The 9,335-nt window shown below is 35.5% G+C and overlaps 1 long non-coding RNA gene across 3 annotated transcripts; it reads right to left on the bottom strand.

Moving 5' to 3' along the window:
• Window positions 1-3,391: 3,391 nt before the first annotated feature.
• On the bottom strand, window positions 3,392-8,360 carry LOC141350031 (uncharacterized). Of its 3 annotated transcripts, XR_012357924.1 has the most exons (6): window positions 8,212-8,360; window positions 7,980-8,000; window positions 7,684-7,750; window positions 7,423-7,492; window positions 5,888-6,058; window positions 3,392-5,414 (listed from the first exon to the last, which is right to left on the bottom strand). It is a non-coding gene; the product is annotated as an uncharacterized lncRNA (long non-coding RNA). The 3 variants fall into 3 exon arrangements; XR_012357923.1 differs by having other exon boundaries at window positions 7,980-8,360; XR_012357922.1 differs by having other exon boundaries at window positions 7,684-8,360.
• Between the last annotated feature and the right edge of the window lie 975 nt (window positions 8,361-9,335).

Here is a 9,335-nt window from a genome sequence, read left to right as displayed (position 1 = left end):
CGCCGCCATCTTAGACTCAGGAGAGAGTATTAGCGTAGTGTACGCACTTTTCTTAGTGACGTATGACAAATTCGGAGGGCGGGGGGACAGAGCAGCAGCAGAGAAACCGCTGTATGCTGCGTAAGCGCTCATTCTGAATGCGGATGACTCTAAGATGGCGGCGCTACCGGAAGGTAGTTAATTACTTTAATAACATTTTAAATATGGATATTTCTACAACAACACCGCACGGATTACCCTCAGAAGACCTTTGTTTATCATCCTGGAGCCGTTTGGATTTAATTTGTGAAGGATGGACGCACTTTTTTGGACTTGAAGGTCGTGGACTATTGCTGGACCCCGTAACGTTACATTTAATGAACAGAAAGATCTAAAATATTTTCTAAAATATCCGAAAATGTGTTTGTCTGAAAAACGATGGACATATGCAACTCGGACAGCTTGGGGGTGAGTAAATCATGGGTTTAATATCGTTTTTGGCCGAACTATCCCTTTAAGTCAAAGGTTGTTTGAAGAACAAACGGTCGCGTTTTCCAAGCGGATTTAGACGCAAAATGTGAACCACCCCTAACATGAGTTAAATCATGTGTTTTTTATAGGGACACATCTAAAATATCTTGGGAGAGGTGCCACGTAGGACTGGGTTGGGAAACAGGCTTTAGTGAACGAGACTGTGCTCCAAAAAGCACCTTATTATGATGTAAAATGACATATTAAGAGATTAGTGTCCTCTAACGGCAGTAGCTTATACAACCTGTTGTTACATTTTAAGGTTTTTGCCTTATACTTCAGATTAGACACATTTAATTTTATGAATTTGTAAATAGAGAAACGGTTTCATAAACATTTATGGTTTTAAAGATATTTTGGAACACCTAACCCCACCCTCACCCCTTACCCTAAACCCAACCACTTCTCAACCATATAATTTCAACACGCAAGTAAAAGTACAGTCACATGTATTTATTGCATGAAATAGTATAAAAGTATTACAAACCATTCACGTTGCCAACCTTGCGAACTGAAGCCATACAATTACTTTATATGAAGACTCACCATGACGTAGTCGGTCAAGAGCCAATAGCGCTTCACATTCTTAGCTAACGTAATGATGCAATCGGTCACGAGACACACGAGAGCCAATGCCTTTTTTACAATCATAGATGACGTATCATCGCTTCTTCTTGCGGCTGTTTTTGATCAGTGTACACCGGATCTGATATTTACAGCAGATTGTCATCACATTTGCAATTTTTCTTCAAATAAATTGATTGTTTCACCTCGGCACACTTGGAATATTTTAAGTACATTTTTAAAAAGTTGCTGTGTTTATATCATATAATAAATAAATGGGTACGTTATTTCCCCTAAATGCCTGAATAGTGTAATGTGTAATAAAATACAATTAATCCTGCCGGTTTAAATTGAAAATCCTATCCCTGTATGTGTCATCATAGCAAAATGATACCCCAAAATATCATTTTATACCCTAATATATTAAGTTTCACCTGCTGCCGGTAGAGGCGCTAATTTAGTAAATGCATCTATTGGTCGTATTTGGTGAAATGGGCAAATGACTGAAGCAATCGTATCGGTTGGAGAATAGGTTGGTCTGTTTCCATTGAATTACACAGTCACTTAATTTTTTTATTCTTTTTTCATGATATTATCACAAATTTACGTGTTTTTCGTGATCGTGTAACAAATTCCTGTTTTTGTGTGATTATCACGTATTGGTTACTCAACTGCTTTTTCCAATTTTTTTTTCATTGTAGCTTCAGTTTAGGCTTAGATTTGGTGCTTGCATAAGAATGTCACTTATATTGGTTTATACAATTTTTTCTGATTTATTTTTTTATATTGTCACATGTTGCATTAGACACGTGGAAAGGAATAGGTCCCAATTTTAATTCTTTCACTGCCAGCGTTTTTAAAAAAAAGTTGCTAGCCAGCGCCAGCATTTTTCATGATTTTCACAAAAGCTGAATGCCTTCCAGAAAATGTTCTTCTTTAAATATATAAACATACAATACACCAAATGAAAGAACAGACCCTCTGCTTTCAAACAAAAAAACTTGCTTGCCATTGGGCAATACTTCCGGTTTTAAAAAGTTGCGGAAGCGCCACCTGGTGGATAATAGCGGTATTGCGGAAAGACGGAAATACTCGTTATTGGCGGGGAAGCGTTTCTCTTGATTGATGAGAAATTTTGTCAATGGCGAGGAAAGAGTTAACGATCTAAGCGCATCGTCTAAAGCGCACAGCGCAACGTCTAAATGGGCATGTCCGAATCCACTTTTGCTAGTTTAACGACAGGAAAAACGGTTTGTGTGCCGAGTGCATGGTCGAAAAGGGTAGGTCATTCTTTTTAATGAGTAATGGGAGTATTTTTGGCGTAACATGCAATAAACCAATGAGAGTCTCAGCTCTCATCCCCTTTAAAAGCCAGTTGCGCTGGCGTTATGTCTAATCCCTATTTAGATGACAGACTTTGTAAACTGAAGAAATAAGCGGAGGAAGAAGATCCCCAGTTTAAGATTAATGTTAAATAATTGTGTTGTTTTTCACTTGTATTGAAATTGTTATTTTTTTATTAAAACCTTTAAAATCTGTTTTCTTTTAGTCATGGAAGTAAAAAAGCAGGCTTTTAATTGCTTTAAATGTATGGCTATCCAATATCATCAAAAAATAATTTACAAGTATGTAAGAAAAGGTTACAGCTTCAGTTTTTTTAAGCAAAAATGTTTCTCATCTCACCATATCCACAGTTACAGAGTCATCATATACAATAAATCCGTGAGGTAGCATAAAAAAAAACATTTAAAAACAGATGCATTTGTTTAAAGCAAAGCATTTATTTACTTATCAGGCTACAGGTGAAGCAGCTCTTTGTGCTGTTTAATGTCTCATAATCGGCCCTCATTTATGTCCAAGAGACTCAATAATAATCTTTTACATTAAATCCTTTAATCTTTCATATTTAAAAACGTTTTTGTGCTGTTGCACATTCATGTATACTGTAAAAAATTTCCTGTAGAATTTACAGTAACTTACTGGCAGCTGGTTGCCAGCAACTTACTGTAAATTAACTTACAGTAAAAATACTGTATACAATTTTACAGTATTATTTAAAATACTGTATACAGTTTTACAGTACTATTTAAAATACTGTATACAGTTTTACAGTACTATTTAAAATACTGTATAGTTTTACAGTACTATTTAAAATACTGTACACAAATTTACAGTACTATTTAAAATACTGTATACATTTTACAGTATTGTTTAACATGCTGTAACTGTATTTACAGTATATTATATTTTCTACTGTAAAATATACAATAATTTTATACTACAATGTATTTATTACAATGTGTATTTTACCGTAAAATTTCCTGTGATTCATTTTCCCATTTCTATTTACTACAAAACTGCACAAAATTTAAATGGAGGTGTTAAAACAGCTTTAAGTAAAAACAAAAATAAGCAATGACAACATGTTTTTAAAATTTCTTTTAGTTTTTCAAATACATGAAATCAGATTTTCATATTTTTGCACATTGAACTTTCAGCTTGCATCACAAACTGTTTTTCTCAAACCGGCAATAACATTTACTCATAGATATCATATTACAGAATTTTAAATCAAGTCATGCACTAACTCAGTCATAATAACAATGTTCAAATACAAAATACTTTTAGCAAATCTTTTATCCTGTAACACACAAAACATTTACACACACATATCACAGCATTAATTCATGAACAATACATTCAAATGCAGTCATAAGCAATGTCAAAAACTCATACATTCAAAATATTATTCTGAGTAAATTGTAATTTCTTGCAGCAACAGCTTTTTCAAAGCCAATGTAACATTTACTCACCGTTTCATTTCACAGTATTATCAAATAATCTTAGTACAAATTCAGTTATAACTATAGACGGTTTCAGCAGTAATAACATAAACAAACGGCTGTAAGGTTCGGATCCAGACGTGTATCACGTGCATCCGATGAAACCGTCTATAAGAATAATAAAAAAAAGTAACAAAACCTCTCCTGCGTAGACTTATTTTGCTTTTAGAAGCAACAGTAGTAACATGTATACACTGGAGTTTCATATTACAATATTATAAATCAGTGCATGGACAAATTAACTAAAAGAAACCTTTAAGATAAAAAAGAATTTCACAAACCTCTGGTGAGTTGAGTAGAATGTATTTGCTTTAGTAGCTTAATAGTTTTGCTTAATTCATAAAGTCCTGAATAAAGGTGGATATGAAGAGTTTGGTTCCAAAACGCAATAAACGCCATTTTTGAAAAAAATGAGTTACTGCCAGAATCAGTATTATATCAGGTCAGTATTATAAAGTAAATTCTTAATTTTATGCAAAATCCAATTTCCGCAGTGTTATTCTGTCATCTTTTCTCCCTTTTTTCCCAAAATGCAATAAACGCCACTCCCCCTTTTCTACAGAATGCCATAAATCCACTCCTCCACAGATTACAGCGCACCTCACGCAATGTAAACAAAGAATGGCGGCGCGCTGAGTACACGGAATCCTAGTTTTCCTCATCTACTATGTACTTCGTGATCACCAAACACACAAAAACAAAATAATACTTTGATAGCATTGATAAACCTGTGATAGTTTTCTGTGACGGGAAAGAAACGTAAGCCATCAACATGTAATAATTTACGCAGAGGAACTCGGGAGACCGGTGCTTGTTTGGCCGAGCCGACAGCATCCAGTTACTGTCATAACACATTGACCCCAGCGGATCTTATGAAAAACTTTCCATAATTTTACTCAAAGTCAACGAAAATCGAGCAGGACCAAAACATTTTACAGCTGATCGCTTTGAAAAACGTTAAGCGAGGACGTCAAGTATAACCGATGACTTCTTAATATCACAAAGTAAGTGTTTTGATTAATGACATTAATGTTTATATTTTTAATTAGTGTGTACAACTAGTCAACTAAATGAATATAACATGGCAAAGATGAATGCACATTTATATAGGCGATTGATTCAATAGATTTATAGCATTTTTAATATAAACTTGTCATGGATTTATTGCATTTTGTGGAAAAAATAATCCGTTTTTATAATAAATCTTTGAAAATCAAGTTATGGATTTGAATTTTTTATGTTTTTATAACCTAAAGATGCTATGTGAAAGTTTGTAACAGGAAAAAGTGGTTTTCATCTTGTCACTTTCTTGGTATAGAAAACACGTTTTTACCGAAATTTGTCAAAATGGATTTATTGCGTTTTGGAACCAAACTCTTCATATATACCTGATGGTTCAGGCCAGAGTTCTTCCTTTGCACCATCTTCCCACTTCTTTTGCTCACCTGGAACTTAGAGGAGCACTTGCTGTTGTCGGGGCTGATCCTCACAATAAATCTTTACATAAAAAAATAATTCATTAGATCATTTGATGTGTAAGAGAGGGACACTCCACTTTTTTAAAAAATAGTGCCATTCCTAATCGTTGCTATACAATAATATCCTCATATTGCTCAGGCCCACTGTAATTACCACAAAGGACCAGCAGTTGCTAATAGATGACAAGACTTTGCCACTTCCTGAAATCTAAAATCATATATAAAAGCCCTTATGTCCTTCCTAACCTGTATGCACTTTCTTTAGGGGAAAACAAAAGATATTTTGAAGAATGATTGTTACCAAACCACTTTTGTTGATGGGAGTCAACAAACCAACTAAACATGTTTGGCAAACAACATTTTTCAAAATATCTTCTTTTGTGTTCCTCTGAAGAGAGAGCATACAGGTTAGGAAGGACATAAAAGTAAGTAAATGATGAGTCTTTCTTCAATATTTACCAAATGTTATAGCATACTGAAAGATGTACTTACCTCTGAATAAACTCCAAAGTAGTGGCTGCTTCCACTTGGTACTCGACGTTGAGCACGTAGTAGCAACCAAAGTGAACAGCAAAAGCTGAAGAAATGGTAGGTCAATCGCAGGAAAGCGGAGTTAGCCTTCAATCGGCAGCATCCATTTTTTGTTTTGTAGATCTGGATCCTCTGAAAATAATTAATTAATAATAGCGTTTGTTATTTGATTTTGGTGTAAGTAACAATATTTAGATGTTAGAGCTTTTCTCAATAATTTGAAATCTATCATTTTAAAGTGATAGTTCATATGTCCCCAAAATTCTTTCATCATTTACTTACCCTTGTATTGTTCTAAGCCTGTATGAGTTGATTCTGTTGTATTTATTAGTACACAAAAGAAGATATTTTAATAATTGATGGTAAGCACGGTTGATGGTACCCACTGACTTCCATAGTAAGAAAAACAAATACTGTGGAGGTCAAGGGGTATTGTCAACTATTAGATAACCATCATTTATCAAAATATTATCTTCGCTCAAGAAATTTAACTCATGCAGGTTAAGAACAACACAAGAATAAGTAAATGAGTACAGAATACAATTTGGGGGGGGGGGGGTTACCTAAAAAGGCCAATCATCATTTCATTACTCTTGATATTCAAAACTCAAGAAGAATGCCAAAATTTAAGCATAATGCTTAACATTAACAAAGGATTAAAGGGATAGTTCGGCCAAAAAAATTATATTAATCCCATGATTTACTTACCCCCAAGCTGTCCGAGATGCATATGTACATCGTTTTTCAGACAAACACATTTTCAGATGTTTTAGAACTTTCAGTTAATTAAATGTGAAGTTACGGGGTCCACGTTCTTCAAGTCCAAATGTGCGTCCATCCTTCACAAAATAAATCCAAGTGGCTCCAGGATGATAAACAAAGGTCTTCTGAGGGTAATTTGCACAGTGTTGTTGTAGAAATATCCATATTTAAAACTTTATTAACGAAAATAACTACCTTCCGGTAGCGCCGCCATCTTAGACTCCTCTGTATTCAGGAGAGAGTATTAGTGTAGTGTACGCACTTTTCTTAGTGACGTATGACAAATTCGGAGGGCGGGGGCACAGAGCAGCAACAGAGTAATCTCTGTAAGTTGCGTGATCTTGAATGCGGACCCGACTAAGATGGCGGCGCTACCGGAAGGTAGTTATTTTCGTTAATAAAGTTTTAAATATGGATACTTCTACAACAACACCGCGCAGATTACCCTCAGAAGACCTTTGTTTATCATCCTTGAGCCGTTTGGATTATTTTGTGAAGGATGGACGCACTTTTTTTGGACTTCAAGGACGTGGACCCTGTAACTTCACATTTAATTAACTGAAAGATCTAAAACATTTTCTTAAATATCTGAAAATGTGTTTGTCTGGAAAATGATGGACATATGCATCTCGGATAGCTTGGGGGTGAGTAAATCATGGGTTTATTATCATTTTTGGCTGAACTATCCCTTTAATCTTTTTAATGTTCCCAAAGTATGTGTTAAAGAATCTTACCAAGCATGATCAGCCGTGGAGTGGAAGCAAGGGAAAGCGTGGTCTCTGCATCTGCCGTTGTTGTTGTGACCTGCACACCCGCGCACACACACACACACTTTTTCTTACTGGCAGTTATATCAATTTAATTCAACGACCCATCGTCAATTATTCCTTGTTAGATGTGCATGTTAGAGAGAAACTGAGAGACTGACTTCAAAATAGCGTTAACGTAAACACAAAAGCTCAGTTTGTCGCCTAGCATTTCATATGAACACTCACCTGTACCAAACGCAGTCAAACACGAAAAAGAGAACCGTTTATGTTGATATGTCGATGGTAAAATGTTCTAAAAAGGGGAAGAAAATAATTAAATATGATTATTTGCACAGAAAGTTGCGTTTTGTTCAGTCTTAAACGAGTTTCTACCTCAAAGCTCTCTAACTATCTTGTTCACAACAGTCGTGTGAGGTAAATTACCGTCAACTGCGTGTTGTTAAGTGTTTAAAAAAAGTGTTTCAAATTAATGAACTAAACCAAAAATATTAAATATGGTAAGAAATCACAAGATTACTTACCTTTGCAGATGGTGAAATGTTCTAAAAAGGAAAATAAATATATATGATAACGTGCACCGAAAGTGTTGTTGAGTCTTAAAAAGAGTTTTCACCACAAAGCGCTTTCCCTATCTAGTCACAACAGTCCTAACGTGTGAGGTAAATTACCGTTAACTGCGTGTTGTTTCAAATTATTTAACCAAATAAAAAATTAAATATGTTAAGAAATCACAGGATTACTCATTTTACTTACCAGCTGTTTAACTTGCAACCATTGTCCTGTGCTCTTTTTTTCTTCGGGCGGGGATATCCGTGCCTTTCTGTAAAGTGTCAGGGTTTCGCGCTCATTTTTTTTTACTGTATTTCGATTTAATGATGGCTGGTCATAGAGTGCAAAAGAGAGCGGGGTAAAGTTAGTTTTGTTTTGGATATTCGTGACACATTCGGTACTGAACGGCAATGAGCCCAAAATAAAACATATTTATAAAAAGAGCAAAGCTGATAATGTTTCACAACCTTCATTAACAATGGTTTCTGTCGATATAATAACCACTGACCCGCAGATGCCCTCGCAGAAGCCGTCGCAATCTCAATTGTGCTGGAAAGCGCTCTCTTGGCGGAGCCGCAAGTAAGGGACCGTAGGGAAAGTGCAGGTTTTCTTGTTTGATAAGCAGTGTTTTTGTAATAGCTTTTTTGTAAAATATCCTATGAACAACAAACCAGTGTCATTCAGTACTGGAGGACAGGGGACATCTTTCACAACTTCTATTTTAACCCCTACTGGTGAAAAATGGAACTGCATGTCTAATATAAACCTTTTTTTTGTAATAACTTTGTCCATCGGCGAGACAGAGACATCAAACAACTGTCGTTAAGTACAGAGGGACAGGGGACATCTTTCACAACTTCTATTTTAACCCCTACTGGTGAAAAATGGAACTGCATGTCAAATATAAACCTTTTTTTGGTAATAACTTTGTCCATCGGCGAGACAGAGACATCAAACAAGTGTCGTTCAGTACAGAGGGACAGGGGACATCTTTCACAACTTCTATTTTAACCCCTACTGGTGAAAAATGGAACTACATGTCTAATATAAACCTTTTTTTTGTAATAACTTTGTCCATCGGCGAGACAGAGACATCAAACAAGTGTCGTTCAGTACAGAGGGACAGGGGACATCTTTCACAACTTCTATTTTAACCCCTTCTGGTGAAAAATGGAACTGCATGTCTAATATAAACCTTTTTTTTTGTAATAACTTTGTCCATCGGCGAGACAGAGACATCAAACAAGTGTCATTCAGCACAGAGGGACAGGGGACATCTTTCACAACTTCTATTTTAACCCCTACTGGTGAAAAATGGAACTGCATGT

This window comes from Misgurnus anguillicaudatus, chromosome 16 (genome assembly GCF_027580225.2).
Source record: "Misgurnus anguillicaudatus chromosome 16, ASM2758022v2, whole genome shotgun sequence".
In the NCBI taxonomy this organism is placed as follows: domain Eukaryota; kingdom Metazoa; phylum Chordata; class Actinopteri; order Cypriniformes; family Cobitidae; genus Misgurnus; species Misgurnus anguillicaudatus.
The sequence above is the reverse complement of the archived record's forward strand: the minus strand, read 5'-3'. Positions and strand labels throughout refer to the sequence as shown.